Below are 20,521 nucleotides of genomic sequence, written 5' to 3' on the forward strand. Positions count from 1 at the left end.
AACCAATGGTGCTGGTCTAACTGGATGTTAGTATGTAGAACAATGCAAATAAACTCATATCTATCACCCTGCACAAAATTCATGTCTAAATAGATCAAAGACTTCAACATAAAACCAGAAACAGTTAATGTGATAGAAAGTGGGGAATAGCCTTGAATGCATTGGCACAGGAGACAACGTTCTGAACAGAACACCAAATAGTACAGGCCCTAATCAACAATTAAGTAGGACCTCAAAACTGAAAAGCTTTTATTTGGCAAAAGACACCATCGATTAGGCTGAACAACAACCTACAGAATGGCAAAAGATTTTCCCCAAACTCCACATCTGACAGAGGGCTAATATCCAAAATATGTAAAGAACTCAAGAAAACTATACATCAACAAACTGAATAACCCAGTACAGATATAAAATATAAGCAGAATTCTCAACAGAGGAATCTAATGGCCAAGGAACACTTAAATGTTCAACATTAGGAAAATGCAAATCAAAACTGAGATTCTCTATTAGAATGGCTAAGATAAAAAACACAAATGACAGTTCTTGCTGGTGAAGACATAGAGCAAGGGGAATTCTCGATTGCTAATAGTAGTGGACTACTTAAACAACCACATTGCAAATCAGTATGGCAGTTTCTCAGAAAATTGGGAATCAATCTACCTCAAGACCCAGCCAGACCAGTCCACAGCATATACCCAGGATATTCCATCCTACCACAAGGACACTTGCTCAACTATGTTCATCATAGCTTTATAATACCCAGAAGCTAGAAACAACATAGTTGTCCCTCAACCAAAGAATTGATAAAGAAAAGCAAATGTTCCATTTACTCGGCTATTAGAAAAACAATAACATCATGAAATTTGCTGGCTCATGGATGGATCAGAAAAAGATCATTGAGTGGGTAACCCAGACTGAAAAAGAGAAACATGGTATATCCTCACAAGTGGATATTCTCTGTAAGGTAAAGGACAATCATGCTACAATTTATAGAAGCATAGAGGCTGAGCATCAAGGAGTGCTTAAGGGGGATACAAGGATCTTCCTGCAAAGGGGAAACAGATTTCTTGGGTGCACTGGGGACAGATGGGGATGAGAATAGGAATGATCTGGTGGACGGAGAAAATACTGAGAAAGACTGGAGTTGGGGATCATTTCGATAGGGGGTAAAAAGTGCAATGGAAACTCCGTGGAATCTAAGAGGTTAACACTAGCAAGACTCCTAGTAATGAGAGACAGGGAGCTTGAACTGGCCATCCTCTGTAACTAGAGAAGGCCTCAAGTGGAGGGATAGAGACACTAAACCAGCCACAAAACCTCTGGCCTGCAGTTTGTCCTTCCTGCAGAGGTGCTAGGACCAGAGTCTACCATAATTGTCATCAGAGAGTTCAGAGAGACTCCATCCAGCAAGTGATAGGAGCAGATGCAGAGTTCCACAGCCACAGTCAGGTGGAGCTTGGAGGATGCAGGAGAGAAGGGGGAGGAAGGATTAGAGAGGAGCCAGAGGAATTGAGAACACAGCCCAAAGAATCAGCTGACTAGGACTCAGATGGGCTCACAGAGATCAGGGAGCCTGCATGGTTCTGACCTAGGTTCTCTCCATGTATGTTATGATTTTATAGCTCGGTATTCTTGTAGAAACATTGGCAGTGGGAGCGGGAGCTCTCTCTTAACTCGTACCTGTCCTTGGGATCCTTTTCCTCCTAGTGGGTTGCTTCTTCCAGCTTTGATGTGAGAATATATGCCTTGTCTTTTTGTAGTATGGTATACTGTGTTTGGTTGATGTCCCTGAAGACCTCCTCTTTTTCCAAGGGGAGGTGTAGGAAGTGGGACTCCAGGGAAAAGGGAAGATGGAGGAGAGAGACTGGTGGAAGGCGAGGGACTGGGAACTACAGTATTGATGTAATATATGGGAGAAGAATAAATAAAAAGGTAAAGAAAAAATCTATAAAGCTGATACATAAGGAAACATAGGGAACGCATTTCAAGGCATCAACATAGGCAGAAACAAAGTGCAAGATTCAATTAGCTTAGAAAACAACCCTAAGAATTGACAAATTGGATTGCACAGCCATACTCTCAAAATATTAAAAAGAAATTTTCAATAATAAAATCCCATGCATTTGAGATTTTATCAAAACTACTGATAGCAAAGGAAACAGCATAGCGAAGAGATATCTGAAATGAAGGTCTTTGTCAGCATGAGGAGACAGGATCTAATATGTAGAATATCTGATGAAGTGAAAACTGTAAATACCATTAACCCAAATTGCTGAACAAGAAATGAGCTTGTAAACTAAACAGTTTGTGCTCTGAAAAATACAAACAAATGGACAATAATAAATAAGTAAATTAAACAATAAATAAAGTGTTCATCATCCTCAGGCATGCAGAAAAAGGAAATTCAGACTTCTTCAAGATTCAGTCTCACACTCGTCAGAATGGCTGTTATCAATAAAATAAGTTAGATACACTGATGAGTATACAAAGTGGAGCATTTTCGATGGAAATCACTGTCCAGATATGTCAAAAGACAAATACTAGACCATGACCTGTCAATACTGTTTCTAGGAACCTTTCCAATGGATTGTATTCTCAACAGAGATACAAACACTTATGACCACTCTATCCAAAAGCAAGGAAATGTAATCATTTTAGACATTAATCAGTAGATGAATGGACAAAAGAGTATGCTATGGAAATTTATTCATCCATAAAAGAAAGAAATCTGGAAAAATTGACGGATTTTAGGAATTGTTATATCAGGTATATCATATATGCTAACACAGGTTCAGAAGTACTGTATGTTCTCTTTCATGGGGATCCTAGCTTCTGATTTTTATATGTAGATTTGTGAAAAAGAACGTGACTATATGTCACGAAACTAAAAGGGACCAAGAGAATGGAAAAAGAGGTAGTTGTGAGGCATAAGAAATGCAATAGAATATAACACTTAAGAGGGGAAAGTTACATTCAGTGTGGATTTAAACATACATTTAGGGTAGTAGAGAATGACAGTCATGAGTGGTGGAGAAAGGTCAACCAAAAGAACTATGGAACTTCCATAATAAAGCCTGTTATATGCTAATTAAAAATAGAATAAGTAGGTGAGACATACAGATAGTTGGATAATTGCAAAATAATATTGGGTCTTAAATAAATTGTAATAGGAATATGTGGCTCTCTATTAAGTTGCTTTAGTAAGGCTGTAACAGTTACAGAGATGGGAAATAAATCAGATATTATTTTTTAAAGATATACACATAATCTAAAGTAACATAAGTCCTTTCCTATCAATAGTTTCTTTAAATGAAATTCTTTAAAGCTCCAGTGAAAGGATACTAGCAAAATGGACTGTCAAACTCTGAGCCTCTTATTCTGTCTCTGAGAGGCTCATTCATACCAAGACAAAGATAGGTTAAAAGTCAGTGGGAAAAGATAATCTATGAAAATGGCAGTTAAAAGCAGATAAAGAAATAGAATGAAAGACAAGTATCAACCAATAGATTTTACAGGTAGTTATATAATAATACACCAACAATAGAATATTATGGATGCTAAGAAGTGAATGCTGACAAGAACCTGTTATAGCTGTCTCCTGAGAGACTCTGCCAGAACCTGACCAATATAGAGGCAGATGCTCGCAGCCAACCATTAGACTGAACACAGAGTTCCCAATGGAGGAGTTAGGGGAAGGACTGAAGGAGCTGAAGAGGAGGTTTGCAACCCCGTAGGAAGAACAACAATATCAACCAACCAGATGCTCCAGAGCTCCCAGGAACTAAACCACCAACCAAAGATTACATATGGAGGGACCCATGGCTCCAGCTGCATATATAGCAGAGGATGGCCTTATCTGTCATCATGGGAAGGGAGCCCCTTGGTCCTGTGAAGGCTTGATGCCCCAGTATAGGAGAATGCTGGGGAGGTAAAGTGGAAGTGGTGAGTAGGTGGGGGAGCACCCTCATAGAAGCAAGAGGGAGGGGGATGGAATAGGGGTTTTCAAAGGGGAAACCAGGAATTGGGATAATATTTGAAATGCAAATAAATAAAATAACCAATAAAAAAAGATAAAAACTCAGCATGCCTTGAAACTCAAAATAAGAGCATCTATATATGTTTCCAAGGGCATCTGTGAACAGCATGCAGCTGAAAGATATAAAGCAATAGATGAGGAATTCTCATTTCACCACTTCTTTCTCTATGCTGTAGGCATTTGAAACAGAAGATAGGTTTACAGAGACAATCAAATCTGATTATTGGATCAAGTTGTATCAGTCTCTCCCTAAACACATCCCAAGATGATGTGAAATTCTAATCTCAGTATTTCAGGATGTGATTTTATTTGAAAACAGTTGATGGAATTATAGTCAGGTAAGACGAGTTGATACCAAAGGTGCTAGGCTTCTAGTTCAATATACTTTATAAGGAGACATTCATGTAGGGACAGACATGGAGGATACTTTCAGGACACAGATGCTTGTCAAAATGTATCTTCCCTCCAAGGAATTCCAGTAAATCACCCAAAGCCAATTGATTGAACAAAAGATTCATGTAAAGACCTTGTACAAAACATGGCCTTCCTAAGAGCTTGACTTTTAACATTTAATTTTTAGAATATTAAAACTATTTTAATAGTTTTATTACTTGTAGCCATCTATTTCTATTACTTGTAGTTGTCCAGTTTGTTAGTTGCTTTGTTATAGGAAACAATATGAGCCATCAACTTTATTAAATATTATTGTACACTGTGCAAATCATAGTGATAATTATTCAGGAACTTTTCATCTAAATTACAACAGATGCCACTTTGCACCTTACAAACACACAAATTAATTAACTATTTACAAAGATTTAAGTAAATCAGGTCCTTCATGTACTGTTAGTGAGAATGCTAAGTTGATCTACTTTAGAAGTAATTTTGGTGGGTCCTCAACAGTATGCACATATACTTACCAAATGCACTTAGCAACCAAATCTATTCCTTGTTTTTTGGTAAAAGAATTAAAAATCATTCAGGATACACACATACCAAAGTACATCAGTACAGCATTCACAAATGCCAACTACATCAAATAACCCATATACCCATCCATTCTTGGAACAAGTATAAGCCATGATATTGGGGTGACTTACTGATAGCATAAATGAACCTTGAAAACACTGCTAAGTGAAAGAGGTCACAGAGAAAGCCACATGTTTCAATCTGTTATTCTTGTTTCATTTCTGTAGGTTGATAAAATATCCTGACAAGACAACTAATCTCAGGTTCCAGTCCATCAGTGCAGGAGCTTGACAGAGATGGTCGCAACACAGCCACAGACAAGAGCAGAGTGAAATAAATGCATGAAATGCTATTTATGTATTTGCATAGCTTTCTAGATTCATTTACAGTCCAGGGCCCCAAACCAGAGAAGAATGCCACCCACAATAGGCAAGTTTACCCACTCCAATTAACACAGTTGACAATAGAACACAGACACGCCTGTAGGCCACTCTGATCCAGATAATAACTGAGTGAGTCCGAGCTATGCCAAATTGAAAAATTAAACTAACTACTACTTTCTTGATTAGACTACTACTTAACAGAGAGTCTAAGAGAAAGACAAGATGTGAAGTAAATGCTTGTTTAGAGGTTTTTCTTTTTTTATTTTTCTCCAAATTTTATGCCCCTCTCAGTCCACCCTCCAACTGTTCTACACCCCATACCTCTTCCATGTACCCTGTCTACAGGAGGATGTCCCCACCTTCCACCTTCCACCTCCCACTCCACACCCCACCAGACCTCTAAACTCCCTGGGGCCTCCAGTCTCTTGAGGGTTAGGTGCATCTTCTCTAACTAAACCCAAAGAAAAAAATGTGGAATTAAATGGTTGTGATTGGTAATAGGCATTGTTAACGTGACTAGTATCTTAGTTAAGGTTTTCATTGCTGTGAAGAGACACCATGACCAAGGGAACTCTTATGGAGGACATTTAATTGGAGATGGCTTACAGTTTCAGAGGTTGAGTCCATTACCATCGTGACAGGAAGCATGGCAGCATGCAGGCATACAATGAGACCCTAGGAATGAGAATGGGATATTATGTTGAACAGTTGTATGTTTGGGTGTCTAGTTGATACATTGTAATGTCTAACATTCATTGTCAACTGGACCGGATTTAAGGTCATCTGGAAACACACCTCTGGATTTGTCTAATTAGGTAGATTTCAGAAAAATTTGACAGAGCAGAAATGACTCTTCCTAAATATGAATGACACCATCCAGTGGTCATGATCCAGTGGGCTGGAATCTCAGACTAGATAAAGTATAAAGTCAACTGAGAATAAATTTTCATAGAGTGCTTAGCCACAAATACACATCAAAATAATTTTAAATAATACTTTCCAGAAAGATTCTCTTCATCTCCATAACATTAAACCTTTCATTATAATGTGATAAAGGGAGAATGGCAAAGAATAACACAAATGTGAAGTTTTATATATTACTCTGTACATTCATTAAAATAGTATCTAATTTTGGTTATGATGATGTTGCCTTTGAAATCAGCTAAAGTAATGGATTCTACCTAAAACAGGCAGATTGTGAAAATTCAAAAAAAAAAAAAAAACAACAACTATGTGGTTTTGTTTGCCTGCATTTTTAAATTTCAAAGAATGATTTTCTAGCCAGTTCCCCATAGAGATGCATGAGATTTTTAAAAAGACCTCTTGTCTGATTATAGTTTTCAAATCAAGACTAGGGTAAATAAAGACAAGTCAACTGATGCTTTAAGTTTCCACCTCTGGTAACATCAAAAGCAGTACTGCAATGAGAATGTGCCAGCTCGCTGAAGAACTCAAGGTGTCATGATTGCATTCACCAGTTTGGGGTGGTGCAAGTTGTTGCAAGACTCTTCTCATAGGTGAAAAAATGGTGAAAGGTTTCCACATTCTCTCTCCATTTCCTTAACTTTGGGGATAAGTACTCATGGAGATCTACTTTTATCATACAGTACCACTCTACAAAAAAATACTAAGATTATATACTAAGATTGGATTATATACTAAGATTTTATATACTAAAAAATACTAAGTATTAATACTAAGATTAATACTAAGATATATATATATATATATATATATACATATATATGTATATAAATATATATGTCTATATCTATATCTATATCTATAGATATAGATATATGCCTGTCTGCCTGTGCTGCTTAAATCTAAACATTATTCATGTTTGCACTATGCTAAAAGGTAAAATGTGAAGACTGAGTCCCTTATGTGGAGGCAATACAATATATATATAAACAACTTTCTTTCTATATGATGGCCACACTTGTAATTTCTCCAAATTAAAATTGCTCTTGGTCCTCACTACATTACAATGGTGATAAAAGTATAACATCACATGTCTAAGGACAATCATAAAGAGACTGATTTAGAAGCTGATGGATCGTGATGCCAGTCAGCCAGCTTTCAAAGTTATTCTCTTTTTAACTTTGGTAGTTTCTTTTTCAGATACATAAGTAAATGCAAACAACATATGAATTTATGAAGTTTCTTCAGACTATCAAAGTATAATTTGTATGTCTCTTGGAGGAATTAGCACAATGTAAATACAGATTAATCACATTTTAAATAGTAAAAAAAAAAAAATTGAATATTTACCTATTTCTTCAACAACAGTCTGGTGATATCTCTCAGTGGTAGTACAAATACAAAAAAGCCCTGGAAATATTTTATTTCCCTCCTCTAGTCCATCCTCAAAGCAACATGCTTTTACATCAGCATCAGAAGTTCCAAATCCTCAGTGACAAAGAAACCACCTGCCACCACCCACACTCACTATTAATTAGGCATTGTTTCTGCCTCAGTGTATGCCACCTGATTAACAGAAGGCCCTAATTGATTTCATCCATTATAGAAACTGTTATTCATTGACTTGTCTGGGAAAGTGATACCACATTGCTACTCATTTCCCTAACAATGAGATCCTTGTAGGACTTGGAAGAGTAAAAACAAGGAGGGTTCAAATCTTTGGGTTCTAATAATATTGGGTATTGAATAATCATCACATGGAATTCCAGGGCACTGAAATTCAAATCCAACTCAAGGAAACAAGCTACTTATTTACTTGAAAATGCAAACACAGACCCTCTTTAAACCCTCTTCCAAGATTTATCACCATCATGCTTGCTGAATCCAGTAAAAACTAAAAACTAATGTTAATGCAGTAACCTGTCTCATCCCTTTTAATTCCAATATGTGACTGTAATGCTAGAAGCCACATTTGGAGTCAGTTTGCACCCAGATTTTGTAAGAAGCGATAGAATCTGGAGACAAAAGGCACAAGGAAAGGGACCTAAAGAAACCATGTGTGACACGTGTTAAACATCAAATTGTATACTTCAAATAAGTGCAAAACATTGTAGATCAATTATCCATCTAGAAAGTTGCGGAAAATAATTTTAGCTCTCAGGATAAAAAGAAAATAAAAAAAAATAAAACAGTTAAATGATAAGCACATTTTCACCAAATATAAAAACAGTAAAATACAAATAGCTTTGTATCTGACACTTCATAGATTATGAAATTTTACTTGGCACATCGAGGAACAACTGTTACAAATAAAAGAAGAAATTACCAAAATATAAAATTTCAGCAATATATTTTAACACCTCTATCAAATGTTGACAAACTAAGCAAAAATAAAATAGTTACCATATTACATTTCTATAAAAATGTTTTAAACAGAACATTTAGTTCTAAACTGTCTAAAGTATCAAAAAGAAATTAAAGACTGTATAGCATCACAAAACACAAGATACATGATATAACTTAGAGAATTGTTTCCAAACAGTACAAGATAATTTCATAGCTTCATTTTAAAAATAGGTGTCAAATAAAAATTAGTTTGTTATATAAGTTATGATTAATAATACTTCAGGAATATTACACATGGAAGTTTTGGTACGTAGTTAAATTCAGTAACAAGCATCAGTTAATTATATTGTTTTATATGATACAAATCACCCAATGACATCAAAGGAATGGGCAGAAAATGCATAAGAAAATGAGAAGAATAGGACCAAAAAAAAAAGCAGCAAGTGTTTGATAGCAATAAGTTATGTAATAGCAACAGGTGGTAAAAGTCAACAGGTGGTAAACAGGTGATGATGCTAATAAGACTTCAAATAAATATTTGAATACTCATGACAAGGAAATTAAGATTTAGCCCTGTAATTCAGAGTGACATAATTTAATGGGTGTACAAGACTAACATGAAAAGAAAATAAATTATTATTTTGAGATAAGATCTCACTCAATATGTAGCCCTGGCTGTCCTGGGGGATGGGAAGGATGGGGTGTGGGATTTAGGTTCAGAAGCCCTGTGAGTGGATCAAATTTACTTGAGGTGATTCAAGGCTTATACAATTTTAGGAACAAAAGAGAGTATATCTAGGATGGGCAAAGATCAGTGGCTGAAGGCTTATATTACCAAAATGTCTCATTAGCATGGGGAAGCATTTTAGGAATCTCAGGGGCTGGTTGAACTGGTCCTTATTGAAAGGAAGTTGAATATGTAATCTTAACCAAGTCTATGTGACATTCTGCCGGTAGAGGTCTGTGGGGTGTTTTGAACTCCTCAGACAAAGTCAAAGAGGAGAAGCCCTGCCAATGAAGGGAGTCTTCCATATTGTGCCGAGCTCAGAAGGCTATCCAGAAAATGGTAGACTTAGACCTTAATTAGCAGGGCAACCAGAGGTGAAAGAACTCTCAATAACACTTTATCTCTAAGGGAAGAGGTGGTGGAATGACCTTCCAAGCTCATGTTGTGAAAAGCTTAATATTGTAACAATGGCTGCTCTGCCAAAGGAGTTTATAGGTACAATGTGATGCCAACCAAATTTCCCAGAACACTGCTCACAATAATGGAAAAAAATTCTAAAATTCATGTGAAATTCTTGGATATACAAAGCAATATTGAGCAAAAAGAAAGCATGTCAGAGTGATTACCTCTGCAGAGTTTAAATGCAGAGCTATAGTAATAAAATATATATGTAACTAGCACAAGAACAGACATTACATCCAATGGAACAAAACAGAAGACCCCTGCACAAGTGCATGTAAGCACTAACACCTGATATGTGATGATGATGAAATCATATAGTAGAGAAAACAGTGTGTTTCCAGCAAGTGGATATGGGACAAAAAAAAAGTCTAAGTGTAATAGAACACGAGACCAAAGTCCATTATCCTACACAAATATTAACCCCAAGTGGGTCAAAGACCTCAAAAGCAAAGCTTCAAAGGTTGAAATTACTAGAAGAAATCATAGGCAGTACTCTATATGATATAGGTGTATATAACTCTGTGCTCAGGGACTAAGTAAGACCAACAATTGACAAATGGGACTTCATAAATCCAAAAAGCTTCTGCACAGATAAAGAAACAGTTAGTCAAGGGCAGAGGAAGGCCACAGAGTGGAAACATGAAAACAAATGACCCAAATACAAACATATAAATGGAGTTCTGAATCTAAACAGGGTTCTCAAATACATTGCAAACCTGGCTAAGAAATACCTCAGAAAATTATTTTTCTTAGTGTGATGGTTTGTATATGCTTAGACCAGCAAGTGGCACTATTTGAAGGTGTGGCCCTTTTGGAGTAGGTGTGTCACTGTGGGTCTGGGCTTTAAAATCCTCATCCTAGCTTCCTGGGAGCCAGTATTCTGCTAGCAGCCTTCAGATGAAGGTGTAGAACTCTCAGCTCCTCCTGCACTATGCCTGTCTGGATGCCACCATGTTCCCCTTTGGTGATAATGGACTGAACCTGTAAGGCAGCCCCAATTAAATGTTGTTCTTACAAGAGTTGCCTTAGGCTGAAGAGGTAGCTCAGCAGTCAAGAACACTGACTGATTTTCCAGAAGTTCTAAGTTCAATCCCCAGCAACCACATGATGGCTCACAACCATCTATAATGGGATCTGATGCCATCTTCTGGTGTATCTGAAGACAGTGACAGAGTACTCATATACATAAAATAAATCTTTTTTTTTTTTCAAAGAGCTGCCTTGGTCATGGTGTCTGTTCATGGCAGACACTCAGCAACTGAGGAAATGCAAATCAAAACAGCTTTGAGATTTTATCTTACGTTAGTCAGAATGGCAGTATGGCTAGTGAGGAGAAAGAAGAAATCTCATTCTCGGTTGGTGGGGCTACAAACTGATGCCACCACTATGAAATCAGTGTGGAAAATCCCTCCCAACCCTAAAATAAATCTACTATATGACCGAGTTATACCATGCATTTGCATATACCCAAAGGAGTGGGTGCCTACTCCGTACTCATTTATGTTCATTGCTGCTCCACTACCAATAACTATGAAATAGGAACAACAGAACTGTCCCTCAAGCAATGAATGGATAATGGCAATGTGCTGCAGGGCTGACTGTATCCCCTTTGGAAGCCTCAGACCTACAAAATGACCGAGTCTTCTCTCTCAGTCCATCCCTCTGTCCAAGGCACTGGATCTGGTAACAGCTGAGTATATATGCTGGGAATCAGGTAGACCATCTTCACTCTCCTTCCTGCCCTGTGTTTCTAATTCCCATCTCATCCCCAGCTGTATACTGGACTAACTGCAAGAGTCTAGCCTCCCTCTCTAGTTAGCTCCCTGGAAAATCCACAGATACTAGTGGCTGACCCAGCTTTCCTCATTCCTGTGAACACTCTTGTCCATGCCCATTCTGTTCAGTTAGATCTAACACATTCTAACTAGGACACTCAATGGCCATAGATGTCAGGGAATCACAAGCACTCCCTAACAAGCAATCAAGAGTCATAACACTACAAAGATCCAGGGATACAAAGAGCAAGGGATGGAATACCCAGCCAACAAAGACGAGACCGATAATGACAATAATAACAATAAGCTCAAGCCCAGATGCCAGAGTAATAAATACAACTAACAACAACCAGGAAAATATATCTCCACTAAAACATAGCATCCATATCATACACCATAGTCCCTGAGAAATACAACATAAATGAAGCACAGGATCAGGACTTCAAAATAGCCTCTACCAATATGTTCATGGATCAAAAAGAGATTATGATAAATTCATTAGTGAAATCTATGAAAACACAAATACTGGAATGAAAGGAAGAAAACAGTTAAAGATGAAGTAGAAATAGAGTCACTAAGAAAACTCAAATTGCAGTGAAACAGAAAATGAAAAATTTAGAAAGTCAAGCAAAAACTTGAGCTAAGCTTCACCTACACAGTACTAGAGATAGAAGACAGAATTTCAGGTATTGAAGATAGAAGAAATTAGCTACTTCAATCAAAGAAAATGTTAAATGATAGATAGATAGATAGATAGATAGATAGATAGATAGATAGATAGATGATAGATAGATAGATATTCAAGTTAGCTATCTTTTTAGGTTTTAAGACTTTTAGGTTCTTTGGGAAATCAGTGGGGTGCATCTGTGGGACAAGATGGAGACCTGGGATGGGGGAGGATCCTAGTGAGGTGACCCTAGACGAGACTGTTAGCAATTCAGGATATAGAGACTGACATGGCTACCCTCCTATAGCCAGGCAGAACTTCTAGTAGAAAGAGGGGGATTGTAACCAACCTACCCACAAAACCTTCTACCCATAATTTTTCCTGACTACAAGATGTGCAGGGATAAAGATGGAGCAGAGACTGAGGGAATGGTCAATCAATGACTGGCCAATTTGAGACCAATCTGATTGGAAAGAGTGAAACCCTGACAGTTCTAACGATCTTCAGCTATAGTTGCAGACAGGAACCTAGCATAACTGTCTCCTGAGAGGCTTCATCCAGCATTGGATGGAAACCCATGCAGAGACCCATAGCCAAAGCAGAACTGCAGGAGACTTATCTAAGGCCATTTAGCAAAAGTGTCAAGAATACACTATGGAAAAGGAACAGTGTCTTGATTTATGTGGCTGGTAGAAGTTATCCACATGCAAAGGAATGAACCATTGATCTCACTCCTTAAAGGAGTAAATTCTAAAGTTGATTAAAAACTTCTACGTAAGAGTAATACTGTATGACTAAAAGCCACTCAGAACAACACTCCTTGATGTTGTTCTGGGCAGAATAGGAAAACTATTCTCAACAATAAAAGAACTTCTGGAAGAATCACCATCCCTGACTTCAAGCTGTACTACAGAGCAATAGTGATAAAAACTGCATGGTATTGGTACAGAGACAGGCAGGAAAATCAATGGAATAGAATTGAAGACCCAGAAATGAACCCACACACCTATGATCACTTGATCTTCAATAAAGGAGCTAAAACCACCCAGTGGAAAAAGGACAGCATTTTCAACAAATGGTGTTGGTTCAACTGGAGGTAAGCATGTAGAAGAATGTAAATCGATCCATTCTTATCTTCTTGTACAAAGCTCAAGTCCAAGTGTATCAAGAACCTGCAAATAAAACCAGATACACTGAAACTAATAGAAGAGAAGGTGAGGAAGAACCTTGAATACTTAGGCACAGGGAAAAAGTTCCCGAACAGAACACCAATGGCTTATGCTCTAAGATCAAGAATTGACAAATTGGTCCTCATAAAATTGCAAAGCTTCGGTAAGGCAAAGGACACTGTCAAAGGACAAAACAGCAACCAACAGATTGGGAAAAGATCTTTACCAACCCTAATGTGACAGAGGACTAATATCCAAAATATACAAAAAACTCAAGAAATTAGACTCCAGAAAATCAAATAACCTGATTAAAAGATGGGGTACTGAGTTCAACAAGAAATTTTCAACTGAGGAATATCAAATGGCTGAGAAGCACCTAAAGAAATGTTCAACATCCTTAGTCATTAGGGAAATGCAAATCAAAACAACCCTGAGATTCCACCTCACACCAATCAGAATGGCTAAGATCAGAAACTCAGGTAACAGCAGATGCTGGTGAGGATGTGGAGAAAAAGGAACACCTCTTCACTGTTGGTGAGATTATAAGCACTCTGGAAATCAGTCTGGCAGTTCCTCAGAAAATTGGACATAGTATTACCTGAGGACTCAGTTATACCACTCCTGGGCATATAACCAGAAGATGCTCAAACATATAACAAGGACACATGCTCCACTATATTCATAGCAGCCTTATTTATAATAGCCAGAAGCTGGAAAGGACCCAGATGTCCTTCAACAGAGGAATGGATACAAAAAATGTGGTACATTTACACAATGGAGTACTATTCAGCTATTAAAAACAATGATTCATGAAATTATTAGGCAAATGGAAGGAACTAGAATATCATTCTGAGTGAGCTAACCCAATCACAAAAGAAGACACATAGTATGCACTCACTGACAAGTGGATATTAGCCCAAAAACTCACAATTCACAAGATTCAACTCACAGACTACGTGAAGCTCAAGAAGAAGAAAGAACAAAGTGTGGGCACTTCAGTCCTTCTTAGAAGGAATAACAAAATACTCATAGGAGCAAATGCAGAGACAATATGTGGAGCAGAGACTGCAGATGGGACCATCCAGAGAGTACCCCACTTTGGGATCTAGCCCAGATGCAATCACCAAATGCAAACGCTGCTGTTGTGGATGTCAAAAAGTATATGCTGACAGGAGCCTGATATACCTGTTTCCTGAGAGGCTCTGTCAGAGCCTGACATATACAGAGGTAGGTGCTCGAAGGTTATTGAACTAATCACAGAGTCCCCAATGGAGAAGTTAGTGAGAAGATGGAAGGAGTTGAAGGTGCTTGTGGCCCCATGGGGAGAGCAACTATACCAACCAAGCAGAGCTCAGAGCTCCCAGATTCTAAACAGCTAGCCTGGGAACATATGTGGAGGGACCCATGGTTCCAGCTATATATGTAGTGGAGAATGGCCTTGTCGAGCATCAGTGGAAGAGGAGGGCTGGATGCCCCAGTGTGGGGGAATTTGAGGGTGAGGAGTTGAGAGTTGGTGGATGGGTGGAGCAACACCTCATAGAAGGAGGAGGAGGCAGGATGGGATAAAGGGTTTCTGGGGGTGGGAGGCAGAATTGGGAAAGGGGATTACATCTGAAATGTAGAAAAATAAATTATCCAATAATAATGAAACAGATAATGGAACTGGCTATTGCAGTTGAACATTTGAGACATTTTGTCATCAATTTAATATTACCCATATTACTGGGATTCCTCAAAGACAAAGGACTATGGAAGGGGTCCACGGAACTTTAAAACAATATCTTTATAAAATAAAAAAGTGGAAGATATATCCTCGTACATCACAAATTTATTTAAATCATGTTCTTTTTATATTAAATTTTTTTAAAAATTTCATTGCCAAGGAACTTTCTGCTGAGTGTCTATGGCACTGTACAACTAGGTATATTTATACATAGGTGAAAGTGAAGGATCCACTTACTGGCATATGGCATGATCCCAATCGGATATTTAATATGGGAAAGAAGACATTTTTGCCTTTTTTATGCAGGATACTGAAGGAGCATGGTGGCTGCCAGAGTGACTGGTAAGACATGCTGATGCTGACCTGTGAGCTTTCTGAGTGCCCTGACAATGGTGACTGGGAAGCTGTATTGGACATATGTTCACAACCCACCTTTGCTTGCCTATATCCTAGATGGGACAAGCTGTCTTGCCTCAAGATTTTAGACATTGTAGAACAGAGAATCAAAAAGAGAAGTTATAATGACTCTTGTATTTTTCTTAAATGTAACCAGTTATTCGGACTCAATCATGGAATAGTCTAGAAATCAAGCCAATATTGGAAATAACAGTCGTCATTCGGAAGATTGGTTCTGGACATTTTCAGAGACATATTTGGAAGCTAGCTGCAGTTCTCTGTGATTTTATGTTAGCAGGAGATAAAGGTGGGACAGGTTCTGGATTTCAAACAGCTGTTAGTACACGTGTTAAGGTTCTATTAATTATCAACTTAAAATTACTTTTTGTTTCTTCTACAGCATTTAATGTAAGTTGCATTGATTGTATACTTTCTAATTGTGTTAGTGTGTTGAAATCTGACATGTCTGTTATGGAGGTCTATCAACTAGCTTTTGTTTTATTGCCCTGACTATTACATAACCTTGGTGTTCTGAAAAAAAAGCTTGCAAGTACTAAAAGAAGTGAGTCAGGCTTTAAGCAAAAGCAAGAGGGTAGTTGGCTTAATTATTGCTGGTATAACAGCTCTAATTACATTAATTGCTAGCACCACTGCTTCTGCAATTGCTTTAAACAAGAAGTTAAGACAGCTACTTTTGTTACTCATTTAACAAAAAATGTTACTAATGTGTTGAATATACAAGAGGATTTAGAGAGGCATTTGGAACAATGGATTGATGCTCTTTATCTTATTCCAATTATTGGAAGGAGGTTCAGAATTTATTGAGTCATCTTGAGTGTCATGCCAAATACCATTGGATTTGTGTTAGTTCTAAAATTTACAGTGGTAGTCATTATAATTAGGAAAAAGTTTAAAGACACTTGCAGTGTATTTGGCATAATTCTAACACCTCTCTGGTTGTTTTAACTTTGCATAGTGAGCGTATGAATTTCAAGAATGCTGCTCTTCTGAGTGTTGTTGTTTCAGATACTGCTAAGAAAATTACCCATGGCCTGAGTTCAATATTTCTATTTTGGTCAAGCTTTAAAAATTGCATATATTGCTTGATCATGCTAGCCCTTTTTGTCCAAGAAATACTTTTATTCCTCCCCATCATGTTAAAGCTTGTCTTTAACAACATCAACATGTTGGCAGCCAAAGTACATGGCTTGAACCTGATAATGGACCCTGAGACAGAGTTAACAGACTGGCAAGCCAAGGACAGGTAAGTTTCTACACAGAGCCTTATCAACCTAAGATATAAGTGCATTGCTTTTGATAATGCATATTCTATGATGGGTACAGAAGGCATTCTTATCAGAATGACCTAAAACAGGCTCAGTCTTGTTTATAAAATAGAAAAGGGGAGAAGTGTAGAGCTTTTGGGGCTGCTTGGCAAGAATCTGACAAGTACAAGGAAGTTCCTTGGCAAGTACAAGGAAGTGGGCTACTTGTCAGTAATATGACATTGACCAAGGACAAGGAAATGGGCTTCAGGTAGGAATCTGATATTAGGCTAAAACAAAGAAGTAATTTCAGGCAGGAATCTAAATCTTAGGCTAGAACAAAGAAGTAGTATCAGGCAGGAATCTAAATCTTAGGCTAGAACAAAGAAGTAATGTCAGACAGTAATCTAAATATTAGGCTAGAACAAAGAAGTAGGCTTCAAATGAAAATGACTTGGGGCTAGGACAGGGAAGTAGGCTCAGATATTTTGGTCATCCTGATAAGCCCTTAGAAACAGTGATCACGGGAGGGAGTGATCATGAGACTTTGTTTATTACCTTGCTTTTCTTTGACTATTTGTGTTTATTGTCTTGCTTGTTCCTTGACTATTTGCATCTATTGTATTGCTAGACTTTTAACCTAGAACTGACCTTAATACTTGCATGTAATTGAAATGGTATAAAAGAAAAAAGGAGGAGGGAGGATGGGAATAGGGTTTCTGGGGAAAGGAAATGGTGAAAGGGGTTGACATCTGAAATGTAAATAAATACAATATTCAATAAAAAAACATAATTGAGAGATTTTACAATGCCAGTGAAAACAATTCTTTAAAAAAATCCGACATCAATCTTTGTTATAAATGTTCTTCAAAATAAATAATTAAAATTTACTTCTGTGATATATTTTTTAAAAAATAGAAAGAAAATTCCATGATTTTACCTCCCAAGAGTTTTTTCTTTTATTGCATCTTAATATATAATTAAAATTAATCAGAACAAAGAACATGTTTATTATTAGATTGCTTATTTGCCTTCAACATCCTATTCTCATGTTTAGTATTAAATATGTAATTTTCTTTATGTATAACAATAATGAGCTATCTATTCCAGAAAACTATTCAAGAAATGATAACTGTTTGAGATGAGAGTATGTTTAACCTAATGTAGATAGACATTAGACAGATCATATATGCAGACAACATGCATGGCTCATGTAATGTATATGATTTTTATGCATTTATGCATCAGTTACAAAAATATTAGAAATAAAATTAATAAGCTCTGTTCATATAATTATTCTCCTTATTTGAAAAAGTAATGTGTACCAGGCTGAAATTCAATTAAAGAATGTCATCCTTAGGATGGAGTAAAGCAGTTATAACTGCTAAATTATAGCTACTTGAGTGTGTCTAGTCTCTACATAGGACTAATTCATAAATGGAATATTACCAAGGCTGCTGACTGTTTTGGCAGACCCTGTCTGCCTGCTATCCTTGCTTCTCCACCTCCACAGGGTGATCAGGTCTTTAACAAACTATGATTATGGGGATCTTTGGAAACTAGCCAAGAATATCTAAGAGAAAATCTCTGGGAGAAGGGCATATTTGATCTCGGTTACTTAGCAATCTAAATCATGATAAGTCTTACATTATCTCACCAGCATCCATTCATTCTGGACTTCCTCCAGACCACCATTGAGTGGTAGAAGCACGGATGAGGAGTCTTGCCAGGTGAAGGGTTTCTTTTTCTCAAATGCCTGCCATTTAACCAGCCTTTAATTTCAAAGAGAAAGTTCCAAGATCCTGCAGGCACTCCAGGAACCAGAGCTTAACAGAAGGTGATGTCCCTAAGAGAAATGAGTACCTTTTACACTGAGTAAGTAAATTGGATGCCACTCTCCCCAAGGATGAGGGTGGGGGCTCAAGAGAAATTACTCTTGCTGTTACCACAGTTCTCAGCCATTTGGAGTATAAGATGAGTCTCCCTGGCAGGTGTTAGATTATTAGGAAAATTAAGCAGATGGCTTTGGCAAACTGCACCTCCCATTCCCTCTGTTGCCAGCAATTCCAACCCTCTAGCTCAGCTTCACATATGCTTGTTTAAAAAGCTCCTGCCCTTCAAGGCAATGGAATCAGTGTCATCCTTTGAGCAAGCCTGGAACCAAGAACAAACGGGATCATCTGCAGTCTCTTGGAACATTAGGCAAACCCCTTCTTTGTTTTGTGTCACTCATAATGTGACAACAGATTCCACTCACGCAGTTCATGTCGCTGTCTCAGAGGAAGAAAGTGTGTCTACCAGAGACTGTCTGTAGTATTTAGTGTACTGTAAAATGGATCTGATAACCTATGTCATTCTACAAGGAAGAGCAGCCAAGCCTCACATCTCTGCATGAGGAGACAGGAAATGGCATTTCCTAGAATGGTTCTTCATGCCTTTGAAGCCCAGTGCATTTTGTTAACATCAGGTCTGTCTTTTAACTATAGAGTTACTTGATTTATCAGCCAGTAAATCTTAAGAGACAGTTTACCAATCTGACAGGATCTTACACAGATGCCTAATTGAGGCCATTAATGTAATGAAGCTGTGAGATACTAACTGGAACATTCAAACCCAACAATAGTGAAGATAATCTGTAGCTATGTTTAACCATTTTCTTTCTATTGACAGGGATAGCAACTAAAATAATTTATTTTAAATTTCTTACAATGGGAAAATATGTACTTTTCAGCAATAATATTTTGAACATGTATAATGAATTAAGCACTATAGTGGCATAAAACCTACCTTAAGAAACATAACAGACCATAACCTCTGCTTTCAATGAACTTAAGAATAAAAAGAAAACAGAAAAGAGGATCATAAAAAAAGAGTATGTGAGTATATGTGTGAGTGCCCAGCATCTGGAAAGAACTGGAAAAGTTCCTTGTGATGCATGATGGGTTACTGGGAATGGCCAGAGGATAGGTCTCTTTGTGAAAGGAAAGAATGTAGAGACGAGGAAAGGAAGTTAGTTTCCCATGGGTAGGAAAAGAGAGAGCCACAGTGGTGACTGGAGTCGTAGGTGACTTTCACACCATCAGGGATCCTGAAAACGTTCAAGGCATACTAAGCAACACAGTGAGCTTCTAGAAGCTCTTAAACAGACACTGGCACTGTTAGATTTGGTTTTTAAATTTATTATTACTATTAATGTACATACTTGTATATATTAGCAAGTTTTTCTGTAAGATTTTCATACATGCATGCATCATGTTTTGGTCATATCTGCTCTGTTTTGGACATACCTACCCACTATGCTCTTTTGGTCTCTCTTCCTTCCCTTCCTCTCTGTCCCCTGAGCCTTCCCTGGTAGCCAGTCACCTTACTATTTTACTATTTTCATAGTCTTTTAACAAATTACTCTGGCTTCACTGTGAGATAAAATATATGATTCTTGTCTTGTGCATCTAGTATATTGTTCTTACCATCATGATTTCTACTTCAGACATTCACATAGATGAGGCTAAGGGGGCCATGCTCATCCATGCCAATGAAGCAGGCAATGACTCTCTCTCTCTCTCTCTCTCTCTCTCTCTCTCTCTCTCTCTCTCTCTCTCTCTCCCTCCCTCCCTCCCTCCCCCCCTCCCTCCCTCCCTCTCTCTCTCTCTCTCTCTCCCTCTCTCTCTCTCTCCCTCTC

This window comes from Grammomys surdaster, unplaced genomic scaffold, assembly GCF_004785775.1.
Source record: "Grammomys surdaster isolate TR1022 unplaced genomic scaffold, NIH_TR_1.0 185, whole genome shotgun sequence".
NCBI lineage: Eukaryota > Metazoa > Chordata > Mammalia > Rodentia > Muridae > Grammomys > Grammomys surdaster.